This window comes from Grampus griseus, assembly GCF_964374135.1.
Source record: "Grampus griseus genome assembly, chromosome: 15".
Taxonomy (NCBI): Eukaryota; Metazoa; Chordata; class Mammalia; order Artiodactyla; family Delphinidae; genus Grampus; species Grampus griseus.
Window position 1 is genome coordinate 9,941,147 of NC_139009.1, and position 13,481 is coordinate 9,954,627.

The 13,481-nt window shown below is 37.5% G+C and overlaps 1 pseudogene across 1 annotated transcript in view; it reads left to right on the top strand.

Annotated features, from left to right (window-relative positions):
- The window catches only part of LOC309833753 (alpha-endosulfine-like), a 32,689-nt pseudogene extending 24,089 nt beyond the window's left edge, over positions 1-8,600 (top strand). Inside the window, exons 2-3 of the transcript in view lie at positions 7,139-7,206; positions 8,422-8,600. The product of the transcript in view is annotated as an alpha-endosulfine-like (transcript). The remainder of the gene's footprint in view (positions 1-7,138; positions 7,207-8,421) is intronic.
- Positions 8,601-13,481: the final 4,881 nt, after the last annotated feature.

Consider the following 13,481-nt stretch of genomic DNA (forward strand, 5'->3'; position numbering starts at 1 on the left):
AGACTTTTAAATTTCATTTATTCTGTTGTTCACCATTGTTTGTTTGCTCTTTAGTTCTTCTTGGTTCTTGTTAAACCTTTCTTGTATTTTCTCCATTCTTTTCCCAAGATTTTGGATCATCTTTACTAACATTACTCTGAATTCTTTTTCAGGTAGACTGACTATTTCCTCTTCATTTTTGGTCTGATGGGTTTTTACCTTGCTCCTTCATCTGCTGCATATTTCTCTGTCTTCTCATTTTGTTGAACTTACTGTGTTTGGGATCTCCTTTACTCAGGCTGCAGGTTCGTAGCTGCTGTTGTTTCTGGTGTCTGCCCCCAGTGGGTAAGGTTGTTTCAGTGGCTTGTGTAGGCTTCCCGGTAGAGGGGACTGGTGCCTGTGTTCTGGTGGGTGGGGCTGGATCTTGTCTTTCTAGTGGGCAAGGCTGCATCCAGTGGTGTGTTTTGGGGTGTCTGTGGCCTTAGTATGATTTTAGGCAGCCTCTCTGCTAATGGGTGGGGTTGTGTTCCTGTCTCACTAGTTGTTTGTCATGGGGTGCCCAGCACTGGGGCTTGCTGGCAGTTGATTGGAGCTGGGTCTTAGCATTGAGAAGGTGATCTCTGGGAAATCTCTCGCCAATTGTTATTACTTGGGGCCAGGAGGTCTCTGGTGGTCCGATATCCTGAACTTGGCTCTCTCACCTCCGAGGCTCAGGCCTGACACCAGGTCAGAGCACTGAGACCCTCTCAGCCACATGGCTCAGAAGAAAAGGGAGAAAAAAAGAAAGATAAAAATATATTTTTTAAATTATTAAGGTAAAAATAAAATAATAATAAAAAGAATAGAGCAACCAAACCAATAAACAAATCCATCAGTGATAACAAGCACTAAAAACTATACTAAGATATACATAAAAATCAGGAACAAATCAGTTATAGGCAGCAAACCCCCAAGTCTACAGTTGCTCCCAAAGTCCACTGCCTCAATTTTGGGATGATTCGTTGTCTTTTCAGGTATTCCACAGATGCAGGGTACATCAAGTTGATTGTGGGGATTTAATCCACTGCTCCTGAGGCTGCTGGGAGAAATTTCCTTTTCTCTTCTTTATTCACACAGCTCCTGGTGTTTAGCTTTGGTTTTAGCCCCACCTCTACAGGTAGGTCACCCTCAGGCGTCTGTTCCCCACCCAGACAGGAGGCGGTTAAAGCAGCGGCTGATTAGGGGGCTCTGGCTCATTCAGGCCAGGTGTAGGGAGGGATATAGTAGCTATAATTGGAATATAGGGTGAGCCTGCAGTGACAGAGACCTACATGACATTGCAACAGCCTGAGGCACACCATGTGTTCTCCCTTGATTGGGACCCTTGTAGTGGCGTACTGCACAGGCTCCCAGGGTGGGTGTGGATAGTGACCTGTGCTTGCACATGGGATTCTTGGGTGGCTGCAGCAGCAGCATTAGCATTTCATGCCCGTCTCTTGGGTCTGAGCTGGTGGCCCCAGCTTGCTCCTGTCTCTGGAGCTCGTTTAGATGGTGCTCTGAATCCCCTCTCCTCGCGCACCCTGAAACAATGGTCTCTTGACTCTTAGGCAGGTCCAAACTTTTTTCCTGGACTTCCTCCCAGCTATCTGTGGCACACTATCCCCCTTCAGGCTGTGTTCACAGAGCCAATCCCAGTCCTCTCCCTGGGATCTGACCTCCAAAGCCCGAGCCTCAGCTCCCAGCCTCCACCCACCCCAGCGGGTGAGCAGACAAGCCTCTCAGGCTGGTGGTAGGCACCGATCCTCTGTGGGAATTTCTCCATTTCACCCTCTGCTCCCCTGTTGCTGCACTCTCCTCCGTGGCTCCAAAGCTTCCCCCCACCCAACCCCCCTCTCTGCCAATGAAGGGGCTTCCTAGTGTGTGGAAACTTTTCCTCCTTCACAGCTCCCTTCCAGAGGTGTAGGTCCCATCCCTATTCTTTTGTCTCTGTTTTTTCTTTTTTCTTTTGCCCTACTCAGGTACATGGGGATTTTCTTGCCTTTTGGGAAGTCTGAGGTCTTCTGCCAGCATTCAGTAGGTGTTCTGTAGGAGTTGTTCCACACGTAGATGTATTTTTGTTGTATTTGTGGTTAGGAAGGTGAGCTCCATGTCTTACTCCTCTGACATCTTGAAGGTCCCCCCCCCCCATCATTTTAATAATATTAGTTCTTCCAGTCCAGGAGGGTGGTATATCTTTCCAATTGTTAGTGTCATCTTCAGTATCATTCATTAATGTCTCATATTATTTTGAGTAAAGGTCTTTTACCTCCTGGGTTAGGTTTATTCCTAGGTGTTTTATTTTTTTTTTGATGCAATTGTAAATGGCATTATTTGCTTAATTTCTCTTTCTGATAGTTTATTGTTAGTGTATAGGAATGCAACAGATTTTTGTATATTAATCTTGTATCCTGCAACTTTACTGAATTCATTTATTTGTTTTAATAGTTTCTTTGGTGGTATCTTAGGATTTTCTATATATAATATCACATCATCTGCAAACAGTGACAGCTTTACTTCTTCCTTTTCAATTTGAATTCTTATATTTTTGTCTGACAGCTGTGACTAGGACTTCCAATATTATGTTGAATAAAAGCGCTAAGAGTGGATATCCTTGTCCTGATCTTAGAAAAAAATGTTTTCTCTTTTTCACCATTGAGTACAATGTTAACTGTGAGCTTGTCATATATGGCCTTTATTTGTTGAGGTATGTTCCCTCTATACCCAATTTGTTGAGCTTTTATCATAAATCGATGTTGAAATTTGTCAAAAGCTTTTTCTACATGTGTTGAGATGATCATATGATTTTTTTGTTCTACAACAAAAGTGAATAATTTTTATTAACATTTTGTTAATGTGGTGTACCATGTTGATTGATTTGTGGATATTGGATCATCTTTGCATCCCTGGGATAAACTCCACTTGATCATGGTGTATGATCCTTTGATAATAGTTTGTTGAGCATTTTTTGCATCTATGTATGTCAGTGATATTGGCCTGTAATTTTATTTCGGGGGTACTTTTATCTGGTTTTGGTATCAGGGTGAAGCTGCCCTCAAAGTTAGTTCAAAAATGTTCCTTCCTCTGCAATTTTTTGGAATAGTTTGAGAAGGATAGGTGTTAACTCTTCTCTAAATGTTTTATAGAAGTTACCTATGAAGTCATCCAGTCCTGAACTTTTGTTTGTTGGGAATTTTTTATTACTGAATCAATTTTATTATTGGTAATTAGTCTGTTCATATTTCTATTTCTTCTGATTCAGGCTTGGGAGATTGTACATTTCTAGGAATTTGTTCATTTCTTCCATGTTGTCCATTTTATTGGCATATAATTGTCCATAGTAATCTCTTATGATCCCTTGTGTTTCTGTGGTGTCAGCTGACAATGAGTCAGCTCTGAGTTTTGTTGATCTTTACTCTTTTTTGTCTCTGCTCTGATGTTTATTATTTATTTTCTTTTACTAATTTTGGTTTTTCTTGTTCTTTTCCCACTTCCTTTGGATGTAAGGTTTTATTCTTTATTTGAGACATTTCTTATTTCCTGAGGTAGACTTTTTCCCCTATAAACTGCACTCTTTTAAGAACTTTTGCTGTCTCCCATAGATTATGGATCATTGTGTTTCTATTTCCTTTGTGTCCAGGTGTTTTATTTAAATTCTCTTTTCTTTTTTTTGTTCATATTTTTCTTCTTCCTCTACTCTATCTTCCAGATTGCTGATCTATCCTTCTGCATCCTCTAATATGCTGTGATTCCCTCTAGTGTGTTTTCCTTTCAGTTATTGTAGTCTTCAGTTCTGATTGGTTCTTTTTTATATTTTTGATCTCTTTTTTGAAGTTCTCAGTGAGTTTCATCCATTTTCTCCTGATTGCAGTCATCTTTATGACTATTTCTTTGAACTCTTTATATGGTAAATTGCTTATTTCCATTCTGTTTAGTTCTTTTTCTGAACTTTTGTCCTGTTCTTTTGTTTGGAAGGTATTCCATTGTCTCTTCATTTTGCCTAACTCTATTTTTGTTTCTACCTATTATGCATATCAGCCACATCTTCCGGTCTTAAAAGAGTTATCTATGTACAAAGTACCCTGTGGGGCCCAGTGGTACAACCCTCTCTGGTCACCAGAACCAGGTGCTCTACGGTCGTTCACTGGGTGGGCTGTGTGCACCCTCCTGTTGTGATTGAGCTGCAATTTCTGCAGGTTTACTGGGGGATGGTGTTGGCCACCAATGTGATCCTCTTGCTTTCTTTAATGAAAATATTCATTGGTATTTTAATTTAATTTATGAATTGGAGTCCAGTCAATATTGAATTTTCTAAGTCTTACATTTTATTTGGTGAAGAATATAAATGCTCATTTTTAAACAAAGAATTGCTAATATCATATTCCATGTATGGAGTGTTCAGTTAGGTCTAGGCCTTGGGGAGAACAAGGGATGGATTTAGAACACATGGCAGCAATTTTGTGACCAACTTGCTATCATCCAGTAAGAGAGAGAAGAGTTGCAGCAAATTACTTGAATACAAAGTAGACTGTATTATATAACTTGAGTGGTTCATGGATTATTTTGAGAACTTAAAGGAAGATCAAACTGTTTCTAGTTGGCAGTCAGGAAAAGCTTTGCAAGTGAGCTAATAATTGAGTTGGACTTTGGAAAATATAGCAAATGTGAACTTAGAAAAAGTCTGAGTAAGGACACTTGAAGGATGATAGATAGATTAAGAAGAAGCACAAAGGGAGGCAAACACAGGTGATGGTTTGAAAATTGGGGTTACAGTAGCCCTCCCTGATCCACAGTTTCACTTTCCACAGTTTCAGTTACCCACAGTAAACTCTGGTCCAGAAATGTTAAACAGAAGTTTTCAGTAATTAACAACTCTTAAGTTTGAAATTGTAGGTCTTCTGGGTAGCATGATAAAACCTGGTGCTGTCCTACTCTGTCCTGCCTGGAATGTGAATTAGCCCTTTGTCCATTGTATTCTGCCCATTAGTTACTTGGTAGCCTTCTCAGTTACCAGATTGACTGTCATGATATCACAGTACTTGTGTTCAAGTAACCCTTGTTTTACTTAATAATGACCTCAATGTGCAAGTGTAGTAATGCTGGCAATTCAAACATGCCAAAGAGAATCCATAACACGTTTTCTTTAAGTGAAGATGTGAAAGCTTTTGACTTAATAAGGAAAGAAAAAAATTATATGCTAAAGTTGATAAGATCTAAGAACAAATCTTCTCTCCATGAACTTGTGAAGAAGAAAAGAGAAATTCTTGCTAGTTTTGCTGTTGCATCTCAAAATGCAAAAGTTACGGCTATGGTGCATGCTAAGTGCTTTGTTAAGATGGAAAAGGCATTACATTTGTACAATAGGGCATTTTGAGAGAGAGAAATAGACCAAATTTGCCTAACTTTTATTACAGTATATTGTTATAATTGTTACATTTTATTATTAGTCATTGTTGTTAATCTCTTAGTGTGCCTAATTTATAAATTAAACTTCATCACAGATATGTATGTGTAGGAAAAAACAGCAAATACAGGGTGTGGTACTCTCCATGGTTTCAGGCATCAACTGGAGGTCTTGGAACATATTCCCTGCAGATGCAGGGGACTACTGTACTTCAGTTTTATTAAAACATAGATGGGTGGTACAACAACTAGGGAGACAGTATAGAGGTTCCTTGAAGAACTGAAAACAGAGCTACCATATGATCGAGCAATCCCACTCCTGGGGATATATCTGGAGAAAACCATAATTTGAAAATATACGTGCACCCTAGTGTTCACTGCAGCACTATTTATAACAGCCAAGACATGGAAGCAACCTAAATGTCCATCAACAGAGGAATGGATGAAGAAGATGTGGTACATATATACAATGGAATATTACTCAGCCATAAAAAAGAACAAAATAATGCCATTTGTAGCAACATAGATGGACCCAGAGATTATCATACTAAGTAAAGTAAGTCAGACAGAGGAAGATAGAAAGACAAATATCATATGATATAATTTATATGTGGAATCTAAAAAGATGATACAAATAAACTTATTTACGAAACAGAAACAGACTCACAGATTTGAAAACAAACTTATGGTTACCAAAGGGGAAACGTGTGGAGGAGGGATAAATTATGAATTGGGGACAAACATATACAGACTTCTATATATAAAACAGATAATCAACAAGGACCTACCATACAGCACAGGGAACCATACTCAGTATTCTGTAACAACCTATATGGGAAAAGAATCTGAAAAAGAATGGATATATGTATACGTTTAACTGAATCACTTTGCTGTACACCTGAAACTAACACAACATTGTAAATCAACTATACCCCAATATAAAATAAAAATTAAATTAAAAAAAGGGAAGGTCTGAAGAGAAATTCTAAGGGAAAAAAGGTTAAATATATACATGAGAGGCAGTACTCAGGAACCAAATATTTAGAAAGAATAAACTCTAACCCCAAATTTTCTACTCACCCCTGACACTGTGCTTGGTATTACCAATTGGAAATATGTATTTGACAGGAAAGGGAGAACAGCACATGTAGAAGCAGGGAGGATGGGCATGATAGAGTTTGGGCTACCCAAATTTTTTCCCTAGATCAAACTTCTTAATAAAACACAGTAAAGCAGGAATGCCTTTTTAATACTCTTACAGGTAGAAAGAGTATAAAGCAAATTCTGGAATGGTGATTACTTGCAAACCAATGTCAATGGAATTGCTTGGATTGTTGAGTGTTTATTTTTGAAAGATGCCCAATGAAAGGAAAAATCAGAATGCAATTTCAAGAGGAGAATAGGTTTTGTGAACTCTGTCATCACTTCATTTTGCCTCTATGCAAAGAAAATTTTATCTTATGTTCCAAGTCACCGTACATTTGTCCTCAGATAGTTTTATGCCATAGTCACCACCACCAATTTTCTGTCAAAATGTTTACGTTATCTGTGGGTCTGTTTCAGAAACTGACAAAAATTGTTAGGCTGAAGGAAAGAAATTTCAGTGAGTTTAGTACATGCTTTGGCTTCCTTACCAAATTCAAATGTTGCTTGCAAATTATATGACATTGCAATATTATGCCAGTTACATCATTTAGAAGATCTATTTGAGAATATCAAATTTAATTGTTTTGTTCTTCAGATGTTTGCAGACATTGACTTTGGAGAAGGCTCTGATTGGAGATTTCATTAAACTGGGGAAGTTCACAGGTAAGACAAAATGTTTCCATTTCTCTCTCTTTTTTTCTGACTTTTGTTGCAGAGCCATCCATGTTTATGTTGATTTTCCTATGGGGAGTGATTTATTTCAGGCTAACTTGTGATGAATATCTTTTTCATGATTAAAAGGAGTGCTTTTTAACCTTAGGCTATGGCAGGATATAAAACAGAAATGAAGCCTAAGATTGACTTGTTTGCTTTTTAATCCTTTTTCCCCTCTACAATTTTTTTTTAATAAAAATTCAGTAGTTCTCAAGAACTATAGTTTGGATAAATCAAATTTCTTCGTTCCGAAGCCCAATGTTTAACACTGGCGATGACATGAACTGTTGAATAGACTCAAGGGAGTTGCTTATCTGAGTATCTATTTAATCCTGACTGTGCTTGTTCACCGTTCACATGCTATAACCTTGGGCATATATCTCTTCTTATCAATACAAGGAGGGACTCTTCCATTTGGGAACTTATGGAACAACTAGAAATAATTAATAGCACCCTTTATGTTTGTATATGAGATTGGTCCATGTTCTATTTTGTATAGAATATCTTTAATGGTTTTGTAATCATTATTGTATGTTTCTTATAGAAGAAACCATGTGATTTATTTGGATAACCTAAAAGCAAATTCTGTTTGCTTTGTTCATTAAAAAAAATGTATTAAGTGAAAGGAGCTAGACTCATATCACAGAACAATAACATACGTGTTTCAAAGCGCTAATTTAAGCAGAAATGCATATGACAAATTAGTACATATGTGAGAATCAACGGAAATGTAGTTCCAGTTTAAAATTTTTATTCCACTTTTCTACATTAATTAACAGTGAATAGAGCAGTGTTTCTTATACTTTTGCCACATTCTTTGGATTATCTTTGATTCTGGCCCACATTATCTATTGTATTGTCTTATTCTGGTGCATTCCAGAGGACTACTACTATGGGTATTACTTACTAATTGCTGAGATGCCTCTGACTCTGATTGTTCAGGGTTCAGTAATTAGCATATGGAGGTATTCTACCTCTGGTGTGTTTCTACTGTCCTGGATCTCTTTGATTCACTTCTGAATTTCCGGTGCAGTTAAGTCTTGATATAAATCTTTTCAAATACACTCTAATGACTGTAAAAGTTCTTTGGAGGTTAGAATTTAACATTCCCAGAAAAAACTATCTTCCGAGGGCTCCATTTATGACCCTTCTTCGTCTTTCAAGAACCCTTTTGTCTCTGCTTACTTCCTTACCTGTCATCACCTGAGCTGTGGAAGGTTGCAAGGGAGAAGAGGGCTAGAGTTGCCAGCTTTAGCAAACGAGAACACCTGGGAGGGGCAGAGACTGTTTCTGGTGGCACCTCTGAGCTATCCGTTAGATACCCAACTGGAGATGTTGAATAAAAATTAGATATCTGGACTTTTTTTTTTTAAGATTTCCAAAACAACAAAACATTTATCTTGAGATTTGAGAATAATGGGAAAATTAAGTAATAGGAATTGGACCCTCATGGGGGTCTTCTGAGAAATCGGAAGCACCACCCTCTTCTGCAGGTCTATGCTTCTCCAGTTTAGCAATCAATTCTTTCACTGGATTGAAGACGCCATTGGTCTGCTGGTCACAGACATAGCAGCCCCGGGTGGGGCGGAAATGCTCCAGCGCACAGCTCTCGCAGAAATAATGCCTGCCCTTGGTGACAACTGGGTTTTGGAAGGTCTGTCGACAGATGAAACACTTGAACGGTAGTTCCTCCTCATCACTTCCCACTTCATAGTTTTCGTCCTCATAGACACCATTAGCGATCCTCATCAAACTCACGTTCGATCTGCCACCCATGCTTGTAATCTGAATTGTCCTGGAGGAATTTGCAGCTGTCTCTGAAGCCGCAAAAACCAGTCTCCTTGTAACCCATTGAATTCAGATATTAGATATCTGAATCTGGACATTGGGGAAAATTTCTGGTCAAATTGGGAGCCATTGGAAGATTAAAGGCGTGAAACTAGATTAGAGGACCAAGCGACTGAGTTGAGATAAGGGAACCAAACATTAGCTCTGGACAACAACATAGAAGGTTTAAAATATGTGTAACTAAGTTAGTTCATTATGTGTTATAAACCTGTAAAAGTCTGTATATTCATATTGGCCTAAAACCTTATTTTCATTTTATTCCGCTTTGGGAAAATAGAGGATCAACTTAATTTGGATTTGCCTTCAGTACTGAGACGTGTTCTAACACCTTATCAAGATGGTTTCTGTAGGGGGTGGGACACTGCAGTGAGCCCTTAGCAACCTGAACCTGTGTGATAATGGGCTGGAATATAGCAGGTTTCAACTGTGTACCGGGTTCTTATTCATATTCTATAGGAAAGGGAAGGCTGGCTTTACTAATGGGAACTTTAAGTAATTTTTCTGTTTTTGAAGCACCGAAACCATCTTTCTTATATTATTCATTCAGGAGCTTTTTCTCCTTCTGAAGGGAAATGTCTTGGCAAATGTGAATGTGCTTCCATTTTCTTTCTTGTTAATTCTTTTCACATGATAAATTGCAGGGAACTGTTCTGAAATCCCTTGAAATTGAAAAGTCAGCCTACATGAATGCTTAGGAGCAAAGGTTTTAAACATAATAAGTCCATAGATACTCAGCTGAGAGAATTTTTCAGAAACAGTTGCAGTAGACTGCTACCTCTTATGGGTACACGTAGATTCATTTGCATACCTTTCAATACTTCTTGCTTAGGTGGTCAATCTGAGTTATCTAAAATGATTGCAAAGCCTCCAAGGATTATTTAAAATATTTGATATTTTTGGAAGTTAAGGTCATTCACTAGGTAACCTTTTCTTTAATATTCAGTAAGTGAAAACAAAGACATATTTTTGGATTTCTCCTCATTTCCAGGGATACAGAAATGAACTATATCTGTTTCCAACCTGGCCTCCATGCCCCTGTGTGCACCAGGTCATAATGGAGGTCCTCAAGTCATTATTTTTCATTTAAAAAGGAGTATATATTCATAAAACATTTAAAAGCACTTTCAGGGACTTCCCTGGTGGTGCAGTGGTTAAGACTCCATGCTCCCAATGCAGGGGGTCCAGGTTCAATCCCTGGTCAGAGAACTAGATCCTGCATGCCTCAACTAAAGATCCCTCATGCCACAATGAAGATCCCATGTTGCCACAACTAAGACCCGGCACGGCCAAAAAAATAAATAAATATTAAAAAAAAAAGACTTGTATGCAGAAAATTATAAGACACTGATGAAAGAAATTAAAGATGATACAAATAGATGGAGAGATATACCATGTTCTTGGATTGGAAGAATCAACATTGTGAAAATGACTCTACTACCCAAAGCAATCTATAGATTCAATGCAATCCCTATCAAACTACCACTGGCATTTTTCACAGAACTAGAACAAAAAATTTCACAATTTGTATGGAAACACAAAAGACCCTGAATAGCCAAAGCAATCTTGGGAACGAAAAATGGAGCTGGAGGAATCAGACTTCCTGACTTCAGACTATACTACAAAGCTACAGTAATCAAGACAGTATGGTACTGGCACAAAAACAGAAATATAGATGAATGGAACAGAATAGAAAGCCCAGAGATAAACCAACACACATATGGTCACCTTATGTTTGATAAAGGAGGCAAGAATATACAGTGGAGAAAGGACAGCCTCTTCAATAAGTGATGCTGGGAAAACTGGACAGCTACATGTAAAAGAATGAGATTAGATCACTCCCTAACACCATACACAAAAATAAGCTCAAAATGGATTAAAGATTACATTAAAGATTAAATGTAAGGCCAGAATCTATCAAGCTCTTAGAGGAAAACATAGGCAAAACACTCTATGACATAAATCACAGCAAGATCCTTTGTGACCCACCTCCTAGAGAAATGGAAATAAAAACAAAAATAAACAAATGGGACCTAATGAAACTTCAAAGCTTTTGCACAGCAAAGGAAACCATAAAGAAGACGAAAAGACAACCCTCAGAATGGGAGAAAATATTTGCAAATGAAGCAACTGACAAAGGATTAATCTCCAAAATTTACAAGCAGCTCACGCAGCTCAGTATCAAAGAAACAAACAACCCAATCCAAAAATGGGCAGAAGACCTAAATAGACATTTCTCCAAAGAAGATATACAGATTGCCAACAAACACATGAAAGAATGCTCAACATCATTAATGATTAGAGAAATGCAAATCAAAACTACAATGAGGTGTCACCTCACACCAGTCAGAATGGCCATCATCAAAAAATCTAGAAACAATAAATGCTGGAGAGGGTGTGGAGAAAAGGGAATCCTCTTGCACTGTTGGTGGGAATGTAAATTGATACAGCCACTATGGAGAACAGTATGGAGGTTCCTTAAAAAACTACAAATAGAACTATCATACGACCCAGCAATCCCACTACTGGGCATATGCCCTGAGAAAACCATAATTGAAAAAGAGTCATGTACCAAAATGTTCATTGCAGCTCTATTTACAATAGCCAGGACATGGAAGCAACCTAAGTGTCCATCATCGGATGAATGGATAAAGAAGATGCGGCACATATATACAATGGAATATTACTCAGCCATAAAAAGAAACGAAATTGAGTTATTTGTAGTGAGGTGGATGGACCTAGAGTCTGTCATAGAGAGTGAAGTAAGTCAGAAAGAGAAAAACAAATACCTATGCTAACACATATATATGGAATTTAAGGAGAAAAAAAAAAAGGTCATGAAGAACCTAGGGGTAAGACGGGAATAAAGACACAGACATGCTAGAGCATGGACTTGAGGATATGGTGAGGGGGAAGGGTAAGCTGGGACAAAATGAGAGAGTGGCATGGACATATATACACTACCAAACGTAAAATAGATAGCTAGTGGGAAGCAGCCGCATGGCACAGGGAGATCAGCTCGGTGCTTTGTGACCACCTAGAGGGGTGGGATAGGGAGGGTGGGAGGGAGGGAGACGCAAAAGGGAAGAGATATGGGAACATATGTATATGTATAACTGATTCACTTTGTTATAAAGCAGAAACTAACACACCATTGTAAAACAATTATACTCCAATAAAGACGTTAAAAAAAAAAAAGCACTTTCAAATTATTTAAGCATTTTGGACCTTTCATTAATTCACAATAAATTTTCATGGGATAATTTAAAATATCAAAATAATTTTGAGTTATCAGAAATCCAAGTATTGAATTTACATGTTTGCATGCGCATACTACAAATAAAAACCAAAATCAAATAAACTTACACTACTGAATGTATGTTGGGGAAAGGAATAGTCACACAATCTCAAATAATTGCCCCCCTGCCAAATTATTAATTATGATGAGAGAAAGCTTCTTTTACAATGAAGAGATCTGGTAGATACTAAATTAACTGAGGGATAAAACTACATATTACTAATAATGGGCAAAATGCCATTGTGTTCCTTGTGATGAAATACTTTGGGAAGCATCCTTGCTGAAAATGCTTAAAATCTAAACAATGGAACATCAGACAAGTCTACATGTGGACACAACACACATGGCTTGCCTCTTTAAAAAATGTCAGTGATGTGAAAGAAAAAAAAAAGAGAGGGATATTCTAGATTAAAAGAAACTAAAGAAATACCAAAGGGTCATTTATAATCATTTATAATATTAGACTCTTGATAGAAACATTTGAATATACATTGCCTATTGAATATCATTGTATCAATGTTAGCCATCTGGTTGTGATTATAGTATTTTGGTTATGTAAGAAAATACCTTTGTTCCTTGGAGATATATTTAGGGGAGAAATGGAATAATATCTACAACTTACTTTCACAAATTTATAAATGAATACAAACCCCCATGCAGGTAGAGAGGGATAGATGAAGAATATGTGGGAAAATGTTAACAATTCGTGAATCTAATAATATTGGTGAAGGGTACATGAGTATTCATTGTCCTATTCTTTCAAATTTATTGTAAGTTTTAGATCATTCAAAAAAAGTTGAGAAAATAAATTATATACATGTGAAAGGAAAATAAATAGAATTGAAAAATATACCTCTCAATATAAATGAATCCAATTTAAGGAAATCACTTTTTAATAGATATAGTAATTATTGTTGTGATGTTTCTAATAAAAGCTTATTTTAATATAGTGCTTACACTTTACCAAACACCCTTTTGGGGATCATTTAATGCTCAGAAACTCCAGTGGTGTCATGCTAAATGATCATTGCTATTATCACTTTTTAGAGATGGAGAAACTTGATTCTGTAAATTTAAATTC